Source organism: Talpa occidentalis, unplaced genomic scaffold (genome assembly GCF_014898055.3).
Source record: "Talpa occidentalis isolate TD23 unplaced genomic scaffold, MPIMG_talOcc4v2.1 talOcc4.3, whole genome shotgun sequence".
NCBI classification, from domain to species: Eukaryota; Metazoa; Chordata; class Mammalia; order Eulipotyphla; family Talpidae; genus Talpa; species Talpa occidentalis.
This window is the reverse complement of record NW_023603184.1, coordinates 34,841,862-34,856,098: the sequence shown is the minus strand read 5'-3', so window position 1 is coordinate 34,856,098 and position 14,237 is coordinate 34,841,862. Positions and strand designations below refer to the sequence as shown.

Here is a 14,237-nt window from a genome sequence, read left to right as displayed (position 1 = left end):
ATTAATACTCCACTACAGGCACACACAAAAGGTTAATAAAAGCCTTATTTACAAGGGAAAGGGGGTTAAGGAAATGTACAACTCAGGGTTTCTCTTTCATTTGCTCTTCTTTGAGATGTTCTCTACTGCATTCTTTGTTTCATCATTCAATTGCTCAACTCCAGAATTGGTGTCTCTTTCTATTTTATGATTCATATTTCTTGGGTACCTTGTTTTGTTCATGAATTTTCCCCTATATTACTATCATGAGATTTGTGATAACTTGTTCAGTTTCTTTAACACAACTGTATTTGAATTATATATCACCCAGGTCTCAAAATTCTATGCTTTTGATCTAGTTATTGATGAATTATTATCTTTCAATGATGTTTTCTTGATTTTCATGTTCTTGTATTATAGTTTTACATTGCTGCAACGGGTTTTACATTGCATGCAATCAGGTCCAGCCAGTCTATGGAAAGGCACATGGCAGTGTCTCAAAACATTAAATGTGGATCTCCATTCGACCCAATAATTCCACTCCCAGGCATCTTTCCGAAACCACTAAATCAAAGGGAAATTTGCGCTCCCAGTTTATTGCAGCACCAGCTACTATAGCTAAACTATGGAAACAACCTAAGTGTCTCTTCTAGTATTATTTAACTTTCATTTCTTCCCTAGTTCTTGAAACCTACTATCTGATATTTGGAAGATTATCTTTTCCTTTCCAGAAGACGGCGATATAGCTCAAGACTGTGCTTTCTCCCTAGCAAACAGACACTGGTCTGTTTTTCTGACCGTGTCCATTCATCATAATAGCTCTCCCCACTGAACTCAATGCATGTAGCAGCAGCTGATCCCAAAGGAAGGGGACTCGAGTCACCCACAGACTCACTAGAGAAATCCATGGGTGAGGTTCTCCAGAGCTCGAGGGTGGATTCCTTGCTGAGGCCCTTGGCTCACTCAATAGAAATCATTTCTCTTCAGTGACCATTGATATTCTCATCTGCCTCTGTTCGATCCCTTTTCTCCTCCAGCCATGAACCACACAAATGGGGTGGTCAGGCACTCAGATACCACTCTTTTTGCCCCACTGGAAAGGTCATGGCACTAACCAGTTCAGTCTCATGCATGTCACGAAACTCATGCTGGAATACCTTCTTAGAGAGACTGGACTTCTATAAATTCTCTCTCATCTGTAGTTCTCTGCCCAGGTCACCACTACCCACATTTTTCCAGCCATAATGAAAGAGGCTGGGGCAGGTTAACTACTCCTCTGGTTCTACAGCCTCTACCAAGTTCATCTGCTTATTGTGGGATCAACAGAGGGTATGATTCCTTCCAGGCCCTTGGGCACTTGGTGTACAGCCACATCTCCCACAGGGACACTTTGCTTGTGGATAAATTTTTTAGTTATTTAAAGGCAATGGATAAAAAGACTGAACTGCTTATGCTACCACAATAAGAGTAACTCCACGGACATTTTAAAGTGTAGGAGAGATGGCAAATCCTAATGGAAAGGATTCTAATGTCAAACATTTTTTAAAAATTATGAAATAAAATAAATTTAAAAATTAAATTTAAGGGAGAATGAATAACATTATGAAGTGATCTAAAATTAAATGGCAGAGACAGGAGGGGCACCAATCAACATAGGCTGGTAGAAACTAATCGAGAAAAAGGTACTTGGTACCACTCTTATGTTCAAATAAATATAGTTGCCAAACTCATGCATATTTTCAAACGTGAAAACTTGGCATAATGTCCTCCTTCCACTTGATTCTGTGTAATAAGAAGCATAAAAGCCAGGCTGCATACAGAAATTCATGTTGAGGAAACCTACAAAGATGCCCTCCACAAAAAAGAAATGAATCAATACTATAAAATATATTTCTTAAAACAATGACAGGTGGAAATGAAAAAATTGCCAAACTCCATCCTTAGTACACTCACCATTTTGACCATGTGGCTGGTAATTTATATGGTCCTGATCCAGCTTAACTGAGAGTTTTCTCTTCCCACAGCCACGGCCACAGCACAGACAACCCCTGAGGACTCCCAGCACCCAGGGGAGAAAGGGCAAGACCTCCAGCAGATGCTGAATGAAGTGGGGCTGTCAGCTGAGTACTGGTTGCCGCAGCTTCAGGAACACCTCGGAGTCACCCGTGCCCAGGCCTTACCACACCTAGAAGAAAAGGACCTACAGAGGCTACACTCCTGGGCACAACATCCCTGGGAGGCAAGGGCCCTGGAGAAACTGCTGTACCTGTCACACTCAAAGAGGCTTTCAGAGTCACAGGAGGCTCAGGCAGAAATGATGAACAAGAAGCAGAAGCAGACGGAGCAGGCGCTGCAGGAGCTGAAAAACTTGCAGCGACAGGAAGAGGCAGTGAGGAGTAAAGAGGCAGAGCTGAGGCAAGCAATGGATATCCCCAAAGAGTACTGGCCACCGCCTCAAACGTCCCGGAAAGAGGTCATGGAAAACATGCAGAGACAGCTTCACCTCATAGAGGGGACACTGTCCCACAGACAAAACCTCCTGGACAGAGAGCTGGTGAGATGGGCATCCAGAGGACTGGCCCTGCGGGGAATTTACAAAACCAGCTCTGAAAGAGGCCTGTTAGAGAAGAGAGAAGAGCTACTCAGTGTCCCCATGGAGTTCTCACTTGCTGGCCCTGAGCAGGACACGCGCATGGAAACAAAAGAATTTACATCTTCTGAAGACGAATCCACCTTCACCCAGACTATGGAAAAATGGGGCTTCAGTGTAACGGCCGCAGCCAAGGGTGGAATTTGGGGAAAAAGCCTGGAAGCTGGTATAGATCACAGCAAACATTCAGAATCCAAGGAAATCCGACAATCACATTCTCAGCATTCCTATTTTTGTTCAATCAGATTCAACTATGTCCCTCTGGCCTCCTGCCACTTTCCTCTTGATCAGCTCCAGTTCGCCAAGGCTGCTCTCCAGGAACTGCAATGCATTGAAGGCCTTCTGGGTCAGCCTGCAGGCCCAGACACACTCCTTTTGCTGAGGTGCAGGGCGGAACCTTCTTCCACAGGTTTGGCTCTCATGCTAACCAGGGCCCTCTGTATCTGGGAGGAATCTACTGGGGGAAAGCCACTGCACAGGGTTTCCAAAGAGAGAAGCTGTCAGAAGTGAAACAGCAGGTAACAAAGGCCCTGGATAGTTACATAAGGGGCAGCTACAGTGGCTTTGGAGTGCAAGGTGCCTCGAGCTTCGATGTATCAGACTCTCATTCAAGCACAGTTTTTCAGAAAACCATTTACCAAAACCTTGAAACCCATGTGCTATTATCTACTGCCCAGACAGGTGGCCCACCAGAAGCAAACGGCCTCTTTCAGTGGAAAGATGGCCTCATGGCCAGTAATGAAACCTGGTGTGTCATTGACAGGGGGTTTCAGCTGGTGCCCATCTGGGACATCATCCGCTCCAGCCACAGGAGTGATTTCAAGGACCCAGTTCAGGTAGCTCACTGCCTGAAAGAAAGCTATGTTGCACTGACTGGCCTCCCAGCCCAAATCCAGGATGGGGAAGAATTACTGAGTGCTTGGGCAGAGGGTAGGGCTTTCCTAGAGGATGTGAAATCCTGGAAGGTAGCTGATCCTGAAGAGCAACTAAGGAAACTCATAGATTTCATGCAAATGTTGAATGAAAAAGTAAAAAAATAAGACACTTGCATTCACATATGCCTCATGGATAGGAATCTACAGAATTTTTTAGTAAAAACTGTCAAATTTTGCAAAAATTCTTCCATTTATAACACTAAGTTTATTAAATTGCAGTTGTGCATCCTCCTTGACTCTCATATCCACAAAGTGACAAACTTTCCTCAGGCTTGTTCCATAATGCAATGGATCTCAGAGTTGGCGGGGCTGGAAGAGCATGGCAACATCTCCCAATTTTCTGATTTAATTAATACCATAAAAGAATCCCAGAATGATCTCATGGAATTGAAGGGCCAATCTCAGTCCCCAAAAGCAGTGCAGGAAGTTCAAAGGAGGGCTACTGATAAAGTCAGCGTGTCTCTTAGCTGCTTCTTGCATTATCTCCAAGATACTGAACAGCCAGACATACAAGTCTTGCTACTTTGCTTTGCAATGGGTGCAGGATACCATGCAATAAACAAAACTTTTCAGTATCTCTTGGGATGTGGTGAGTTACACTTTATTTGGACAGAAATGCAAACAGCATGCAAAAAATAACAGCAACTCAAACTGTTCACAGCTACAGGGCTCATGCATTCCTGGTGCTCACAGGACTGAAGGCCACTGCAGGAGACATACCTATTTCTGCTGAAGAGAAAACACAACGCTTGGCATGTATAAAACAGCACATGGAACAATCATTATCTGAAGAAGTTGTACAAGTCCTCACCAAAACTGGAGCAGATCATGAGTGGGAAAATCTAGAGAAAGAATTAAGGTTGCTCATCAAGCAGGATGATGAAACCACCATGATTATGTTGCCAAAGATGAGGTGGGAAAACAGTTGAGAAGTGTCTTCCATGAAAAGAAACAGCTCCATGATCCACATAATGATGAAAAGAGCAAATGGGAGGTCACAGAAAATGAAGTCTTGAGAGAATTACTCCAGCGTCTAGGCCTAGAGCATTACTACCCAAAGAGGATGAGCAGAGCTAACTTCCATTTGATCTACAGAGCTTCTGTATATAGCACCCAACCCAGCTGTGAACAGGACCTTCCCTTCTATTTCCTGCAGAAGCAGCTCATGCTGGATTATTGGCTGAGATACCTGGTCTTCAAAGATGCTGGAAACACAGAGAATCGAGTTCATCCAAGTGACTCAAATCAGGAAAATACGGCATTTGATTCTTTTAAAGAGTTTTTAAAGGACAATTTTAGCCCCACTACTCCATCAACCACTAGTCCCAGGCCCCACATCCACCCTATGGATATTCAGATGGCAATTCTTCACTGTGCAGATGATTTTGCCAGACAATATATTTTGGGCAAACTTGCCATTTGTCAGTTTGCCCTTCCCCTTCTAATACCTAACCCCTGCACTTCTCAAATTGAATTCTCTCTCTGGTCTCTCAGGCAAATTAGGAAAACCTGGCAAGAGTCAAGGACAACAGCAACCAAGAAGAGCAATTACGGAATCAGCAGATGTGCCGGGTCTCTACTCCCATTGGGTTCTTTATTTGAGTTGGAAATGGCTTCTCTGCTTCCAAATCTCAGATCATGAACTGTCTTGTCAGTAAACGTAAACACAATGTCTTTTTTCACAGACACTGCAAAGGGAGCAGCAAAGACTGTCTCTTGATGGAAGGTGTGGTGGAAATCTGCTGGTTCTGTCCCGGGGGGGGAAGAGGAGGACAGATTTCACACATGCCTGGCCTTCACCAATCTCCATGTAGATGCGAAGGAACACCAGGAGCAACTCACATTCCTGCAGAAGGTCTCATCTCTCCTTGTAGTCCTCATGTCATATTCTGATGACAACAAAGAAAATGAACAAATTTTAGAAATCCTTTGGAAGTCCTCAAAACGTTTCATCTTTTTGCTTGATGACAAAGAAAACCCTGTGAATAATAATTCTGGCCCAAGAGTGATAATCGGATTCAGAAACAGAAATGAGGCTGAATTAACAGAAGAGCTCGCAAATACAATCCGGTGTTTGCTAGAGAAATCTAATGCTGCTCTCAGCTTACAGGACTGTGCCCAGATTGCTCGCCAGCAGGGATTCCTTGTTGATGAGGACCAGAGAGATTGCAAGGAGGCCAAAAAAGAGGCAGAGATTCTAATGGCCTGACTGAGGGAGAGGCAGATATCTTGGGTGAAGGAAAAGTTACTGCCCCTTCAGGGACAACTTTGGCTCCTATCGTGTAAGAAAGACAGAAAACTGTATCATCTGAGAGAGAAGGGGAATCAGAGCATTGAACAACACAAGACAGAAATTGAGACAGAGAAGCAAAGAATACAGCATCAACAGTTGACCAAAGACATTCCTCTCAATGATTTGATGCAATCTGTCCTTGAAAATCTCCAAAAATATACAGACACTGATAGCAAAGTCTATTTCCTCCAGTGGATGAGTGTGCTTTTGGACAATATGACAGCCAGACACTTGGAAAAACTGAATAAAAAGAAAAAGAATTTGTGGTCATGGATACAAACAGAAAAGCAAAATGTACCCAAGAACAGCTATCTGAAAGATGAGAAATATGAGATAGACATTCTCTCCAGAGAGATTAATGACTGTTCCCTGGGGATTGAGCGACTTCTCAGAGAAGTGGGCCAGATCTATGACGCTCTGGAAGAAGCTTCCTCCACAAAAGATAATCTTCTCGGGTCTCTCCCCCAGATTGCTGCGGATCTGATGATTGCTGGGGTTCCCATTGAGCTGATGGATGGGGATGCTTCCTATGTGCCCCAAAGTTGGTGGCAGCTGTGTTTGACAAGTTCTCTGAGAAACTAGGGGACAAACGACTGTTTGTTCTCTCTGTCCTTGGCCTGCAGAGCTCAGGGAAGTCCACCCTGCTGAATGCCCTTCTTTGGGCTACAGTTCACGGTCAGTGCAGGGAGGTGCACCCGAGGGGCCTACATGCAGCTCCTGAGGGTGGAGGAGACATTCACAGAAGAACTTGGCTTTGATTTTGTCCTGGTGGTGGACACAGAAGGCCTTCGAGTCCCAGAACTCAACAACAAATCCCAGAATCGGGACAATGAGTTGGCAATCTTTGTCACTGGACTTGCAAACTTGACTCTGATCAATATTTTTGGAGAGAATCCATCAGAAATGCAAGACATTCTACAGATAGTTGTCCTAGTCTTTCTGAGGATGAAGCAAGTGAAAATCGCTCCACGTTGCCTCTTTGTCCATCAGAACGTGGGGGAAGTCACAGCTGAAGACCAGATGATGGAAGGGCGGAGGCGGCTAGAGCAGAGACTGGACGAGATGGCAGTGACAGCGGCTGAGCAGGAACAGTGCTCAGATATGACCCACTTCAGTGATGTCATTAAGTTTGACATTAACACTCAAGTCTGCTACTTTGCCCACCTGTGGGATGGCAACCCCATAATGGCCCCTCCGAATCCTCGCTACAGTCTCAACGTCCAGGACCTGAAGAGCAGAATTCTCCTGACCGCCCAGCAGGAGGTCAGGGGAAGCATCATGAAGATATTGGATGTAAAACTGCGAGTTCAAGACTTGTGGAGAGCACTCGTGAGTGAGAACTTCATTTTCAGTTTCAGGAACACCCAAGAGGTCGTGGCCATGAGCAAACTGGAGACCATGTACAACTCCTGGGCCTGGGAGCTGAGGAGTCATGTGCTGGGCTTGCAGGACAAGCTGATCAACCAGATTCAGAATGGGAAAACCGACATACTCATGACAGACGAACTTCATGTTCCTGTTGCAGCAAAATATGAAGCCATCAAGCAAGAATTTGAAAAATGTTTTACGGCATATCCAGTATTTAGTACAATGCCGATACAATGGAAAGACGATTTGGAGAATAAGTTACTAATCCTTAAAGAGGATCTTATTTCAGAGACCCAGAGAAAAGTCAATGAACTGATCAGTTTTAAAAAAAGTCAAGCAAAACTGGATAACAAAAAATCAATTTATGAAAGGCAATTATTCAAAAGAAGTCGAGACTTGGCTTTAACTGTAAAGGGCAAACAATTCAGTGAGAAGGAGCTATGTAAAATATTCAATGAATTTTGGCAAAAATGGATCTCTGAAGTGCCCTCAACACTCCAGCCGATTCCAGAGCCTAAGATTGATGTGGATGCAGAAGACATCTTTTTGCAACATTTCAGAAAGGAGAAAAATGTGGTCAACATACTGACAGAAAATTCTGGGAGGAATTTTCCAGATTATGACAAACATGTCCAAATGTACAAGGGTTATGTGCTGTTTGCAAAGGGCTTAATGTTGGAAGATCAAAAGTCCATAGATATGACGACTAGTCACATTGTTTCAAGATGTGAAGACACTATTGCCAGCATTAGGAAGAAACTGCAGGATTACGATGCAAGCCATTTCCACAAAATCTTGTCAGTAATAAAGCAAGAGGTGAAATCTGCACCAACTTGGGATAAATACACATTTACAAGTAGATATAAAATGGATTTATCTATGAGTTTATTCCAAAGTGCATCAAGAGAATTTAAGGAGCTGCACAAGGCATTCAAGCAAGCAAATAATCCTGTATACTACCTGGAGAGCAAGAAAGATGATTTCTTTGTGAGTTTTAAGATCTCTTGTCAGGGAGCAACTTCAATCAAAACATTTGTTGATTTTCTGTGGAACAAGCTCACTCCTGCTATTGCCACTGCCATAAGAGGGAAAATAGCCCTTAAAATTGCTGGGGACATGAGGGCTACCTGCCCAGCACTCAATGGAAACAGGGCCGACCTGGTGAGGCACATTCTCAACTCTCTGGCAGAAGAGAAAAAAATTGCGCATCCAGTATATTTCTCATTTAGAGTCATTTTTTAGAAAGTACATTGAAAATCATTTTCAAAGATATTTTTTAGAGGATGGAACTGAAAAGATGAAGATATTTTAAAAAATAAATTTAAGTGCCATCAAGAATTCCATCTTCTCAGCTATTCATGAATGAACAGCACAAACCAAAGATTAAAAAAAGCAGCACTGTGTCTGATTGGTTGAATCTGTTCTGTGATCAGCTGGAAAGTCAACTGATCTTGCCTCGAAAGGATTTGGTAAGCACTGAACACGAGGAGATAAAAGATATTTATTTTCTTGAAGAAGCCATGAGTGAAGCTTTGGATCCCGTAATGAAGTTAGTGGAGCAGAACTCTCTGAGCATGCCTGCAAAAGAAATGGTTCCTGAAATCACAGAAATACTCTTTGAACCTCCCTGTGGCTGCTAGAAACAGTGCCCCTTCCGTGGAGCAATTCATAGGAACACAATCCCTGCACAAGAAGGAGATCACAATGTTCCCTTCCACCGTCCTCGGGCTGTCAATGGAGGGCATTTTATTGGAACAGACATTTTTTCAATTAATTTCTGTACACTTGCTGTAGCAAGTGATTCCACATTTAGCTTGCTTGATGGCAGAAATTTCCCATGGAAGACCTACCGCCTGGCAGGAGGGGAATATGCCACATGGAGCATCACCCCAGACCTCTCCTTCCAGCCATAATGGAAATGGTTTGTCTATCGCTTCAGATCAGAGCTAGAAGAATGACATCAGTATAAATTTGTAGGCCGGGGCCAAATCCCTGACTCATGGACCCAAATCACAAAGCAGGACGTGCTTGATGACTTGAAAAACCGATAATATTCAGTGAGCACAAAGGAGCCCAAGCATCAGAGCTAGAGTGACAGTGCCTGAGCCATCCTGATGTACTTCCACCTCACATCATAATCCTCCCTATTTCCATTGTTCAAGTAATACATCTGAAAATAACATTTCAAGAGTAGATTTTCTGTGACGGCTCATTTTTTTTTACTTTAATTCTTTCTGCATTAAAATATATATAGACACATATACATGAAATATCATCAAATCAAATCAAATTCATTTTAAAATCTTACTGCATATTTTAAATTATTCTGAATGCTTTTAATTTTAAAATACACAATACTATATGAAGTCATAGAAAATAAGGTTCATAATGGGAAATCAAAATCATTGCTGACTATGACAAATTTTTATTATTTTAATATTTCAGGCACTCCATCTGCCCACCTGTGACTCTGCAGGTGCCTCTTTTCACATTCACTGACTTCCCTCTGCAGAGGCAGCTCTCCTCAAGGCAGCCTGCCAGCAACCATGCAGCCTTCTCTTAGCAAACCTGTGCCTTTTGGGGAGGCTCTTCCTGACCACTGGTGTCTATGCAAGTGTCCTTTAATCTGTCCCTTTCCCTAATAAACCTGTTCTTTACATATGAAAAAAAAAATATTTCAACTAAGATACAGTTCTTGGTTGAAATTACAAACTGCATTTTAATATGAGTGCATTTTTTCACCCTCTGAAATTGCGAATATAAGTTTCTAAACTTTAAATTACAAAATAATCATGGAATTTCCTGTTTCCCAGGCCATACAATATTTCATGTATCCTGTTCTAGGAAAGAGTAAGCAAAGACTTTACCAGGATAAGGCCTGTGACAATTCAGAAAAATCATAACCAAGTAACTGTGAAAAAGAAAACAAATATTTTTTTTCATTCTTTTTTATTCTCATTTTCCTTTCATCACTTTCTTCCCTGGCATTTTCAGTACTCAGTGCATTTTTAAAAATTTTCACAACTTTATTTTTATTTGCAGAGAAGAACTGGGGTGTAAGCCAGAGATGTGGTGGTGGTGGTGGGGAGGTAGGGGTTAGATGCAGTGAGAGGCTTCACCAGAGTCAGAGTGGGGAACAGAACAGGCAGACTGACTGAAATACACTGCTGAGGGGAGCAGTGTGTCTGCTCCGCCATAAGTGGGCCAGCTCCCTGGCGGGGGATCAGGCTGGGATTCAGACATTAGGGATGATGGTACTGAGGCTTAACCCCTAGGCCACCAGGGAGGCCCTTAAAATTATTGACATCTTTAAAATGACTCACATTAGGGCCTCCCTGGTGGTGTGGGGCTTAAAGACACTGTGCTATCAAATTATCTGCAGCCACTGCAGCTGGAATTCGATCCAGGAAAAGCCAGGCAGCTGACCCACATGGCACAGCAGACCTCTCCTGTCTTGCTCCCCTCAGCAGTGTATTTCAGTGGATCTGCCTGTTCTGCTCCCAGTCAATCTCTGGTAAATCCTCTCACCTCCCTTTGCCCCCCAACTGTGGCTTATAACCCAATCTTTGCATGCATAAATAAATAAATCTTAAAAAAATAATAAAATGACTCACATTAGCACAGGTATTTGAAGTCTGGTGCAATGTACACATTGAGAAGGATAACCTTTGGATTATTTAAATCTTAATAAATTAAGATTAATTTAAACAATAAATTATTAAATATTTATTATTATTAAATAATAAATATTTATTCTTTTAAACTTGGTAAAATGATACTGTTGACAACAGTATAAATCTTAATAAATTAAGCTTTTAATTAAGCTTAATAAATTAAGCTTTTTAAAAATAAATTAATTTATTTAATTGATTAAATAAATCTTAATAAATTAAAAAAGTTCAAAAAAGTGCTATTTAATAAAGACTGGATAAGGTCAAATTTGAGTAAGCCATTAATGATTGAAAAATTGATTCCTTCCAGAATAAAATAACAAAAATTTATAGTCTCAGATGCTGCAGGGGGTCTTGCTGCCCCAGCCAGATAAGATGCTGGCAAGCAACTAAGAAAAGGGCCTCACACGATGGGGCTGAAGAAAAAGGGCCTCATACTATGGGGCTGAAGATTTTAAAGAGCCTCCCACCCTGGGGCTGAAGATTCCTTGTGCCTCACACCGTGAGGCTGAAGATTAAACATCCCTTTGTTTTTTTTGTTCTTGGTCATAACAAGAAAGAACTTCTCAGTAAATACATTGGGCAATACATTATACATATAAGAATATTGTAAGTACATGGCTCAGAAGATTACTTGCTTAAAAATTAACCACTGAATAATTTGGCCCACTTGATAATAGGTAATCATTTCTGTGCAAGGGCATACCTGGTAAGCAACCCAGAGCTGGCCGCAATTTTCCTTATATGGAAGTTCCGTAAAGAAGCCTTCTAATGATTCATAAAGTTGATTGCGCTATGAGTTTCTAGGTAGAAAACATTCTAATAACTGGTAACTGGGAAGCAAGTGGTCTCTAGCTGCAGGCCACATAGATAGAGGAGTCTCCTGCTATTGTAGCCTTGATGGATAGGGATGTACCAAGGACTATTAGCTGTCTTAGGTAGTTGTTTAGGCTGAAATAATGAGTATAAGCTTTAATTATCTGTTAACTTTAAAGGTCACCTCTTTTCTCAAAACACATAGGCGCCAAATATCTATGGGAAAGGAATGTACCCATTGTTTCTGTTTTGCTTCTATGCATATGATGATGTAATCCCACGGCTTGCCTTAATGTATAAATAAAGACAGCTGAGATCCTCAGCAGGAGATACTTGCACCAGATAGAGTGTCTGTGTCTGCCTCACTCCCCTGCCCCTCTTCCCTCAAGTTTGGCTAATGCTGTCTCATCCTTTCAGGAACCCCTGAGATGACATTTTGCCAGAGCTGGTCTTCGGCACTCAGATTCTGATATTTTAATAAAATTTATTTTTTTGAAAGATTTATTTACTTATGCATACAAGAACTGGGGTACAGGCCAGAAGTGTGGGGGATGAGAGGATTCACAAGAGACAGAGTGGGGAACAGAACAGGCAAACTGACTGAAATACACTGCTGAAGGGAGCAGCGGGCGAGTCAGGAGAGGTCTGCAGCGCCATGTGGGTATCTCCCTGGCTGGGGATCGAACTCGTGCTGCAGTGGCTGTGGACAGAGTCACAGGTTGCATCTTAACCCTTGTGCCACCAGGGAGGCCCCCAATAGAATTTGTTTTTATGTAAGAAAATACTATCTCCAAATCATGTGTGCTTTTGATTTTCACCCTATTTTGCCATGAGGTCAAGATTATAATAAAAATGAAGAACACGCTGAATCCCACCAAGGACCTGATATGGGCAAGTGTCAACACTGGGCAAACCCGCACCTTCTGAAACAGTGACATATGCAGTGTCCCCAGCTGATGAGCTAAAGGAATTCCAGTAGGAAGGAGACAAATCCTTTACATTGAAATGCGGGCGTTCACAGGTTTCCATGTGCAGGCTCGAGCTCTGCCCCTCCAGGGAAAACTCACAGTCCAGAGAAAAGGAGTTAGAGGACTTGGACTTTAGGGTTGGGGATGGGAGTCCTGACTCTGCTGTCTTTGTTCCCTCAAACAGCTTCATGCAAACATTCAGTTTTAGTTCAAATGATCCCTGTTTCCAGAACAATCTTAGACAGAAAAATCACAAAGAATCAGGTGTTGTCGACAGTATCATTTTACTTTTGTTCTTTGGGAAATAATCTCAGTAAGAGTTGGAAATCTATATCCTAAAGATATAGATTGAAAGGGGAACGAAAACAGGTCCCCTGCAAAGCATACCTGTATTTTTGTGTTCTTGAAAACTATAATGCTTGCTTAACATTTGCTGAATACTTTTTATGTTTGTTTAATGCATTCATAATTGCCTTTGACTAACAAGTTTCCTATATATTAATTTGATTTTCAAGTCATATTATTGTGTATCAATAAAAAAGATCTTTGATTAATTCCACAGGCATTTAAGCTGTGTACTTATTAAATGATATCCATGGGCTGTGCTTGAGATAAAAAAAATAAATTACTGGAAAGAACTAAATTGGACTAGAGAGATAAGTCAATTATTAATGTTTTTTCTGTGATAATGCTGGACAGAAGAAAGCTGCCATCAAGGTGGGGCTAGAACACAGTAAGGTCTCAATAAGTGTGATTGTATCTTACAGCACAATATGCATCTCAAGATAACAATGTCCTTCATCAATACTTACAGCTATTTCAAGCACAAATCAAACTGAAATTTAACAAAGTGGCCTAACCATTATTTAGCATGTATTAGGTACCTCAGAATTGAGACTAAATTCGCATACACAATCGAGACAGATTCACACATAAGTGATTTATTAGAAAAGTTCTCAACAAATGTTGGCAAGGGTGTGGGGAAAAAGTAACTCTACTGCACTGCTGGTGGGAGTGCAAACTGGTCCAATCAGCTGTATGGAGATTCCTCAACCTACTAAAGATAGAGCTCCCATATGATCCAGCAATTCCACTCCTAGGTATTTACCCAAAGGACACAGAAACATCCATTCCAAAGGGCACCTGCACCCCTATGTTTATAGCAGCACTATTTACAATAGCTAAGGTTTGGAAACAACCCAAATGCCCAAAAATAGATGACTGGATCAAGAAGATGTGTTACATATGCACAATGGAATATTACTCAGCAATCAAAAAAGATAAACTCATGCCATTTGCAGCAACATGGATGAAGCTGGAAGGGATCGTGCTCAGCAAAATAAGCCAGAAAGAAAAAAGAAAAATACTGGATGGTCTCACTCATAGCGGAGTTTAGAAAACCTAAATAAGAGACCAGGAGCAAGAATAACTATAATAAAGAAAAAATCAAAATCAACAAGCACCTATAAACCAGAGACACACTGCGAGGGCAGGGGGGAGGCCCTGGGGGGAGAGAAGGGATTGGAGTCAAAATAAGGGGGGTACAATTGCATGGGG

At 42.0% G+C, this 14,237-nt stretch overlaps 1 pseudogene; it reads left to right on the top strand.

Moving 5' to 3' along the window:
* Nucleotides 1-10,284, top strand: part of LOC119254969 (interferon-induced very large GTPase 1-like) — a 46,505-nt pseudogene extending 36,221 nt beyond the window's left edge.
* Nucleotides 10,285-14,237: the final 3,953 nt, after the last annotated feature.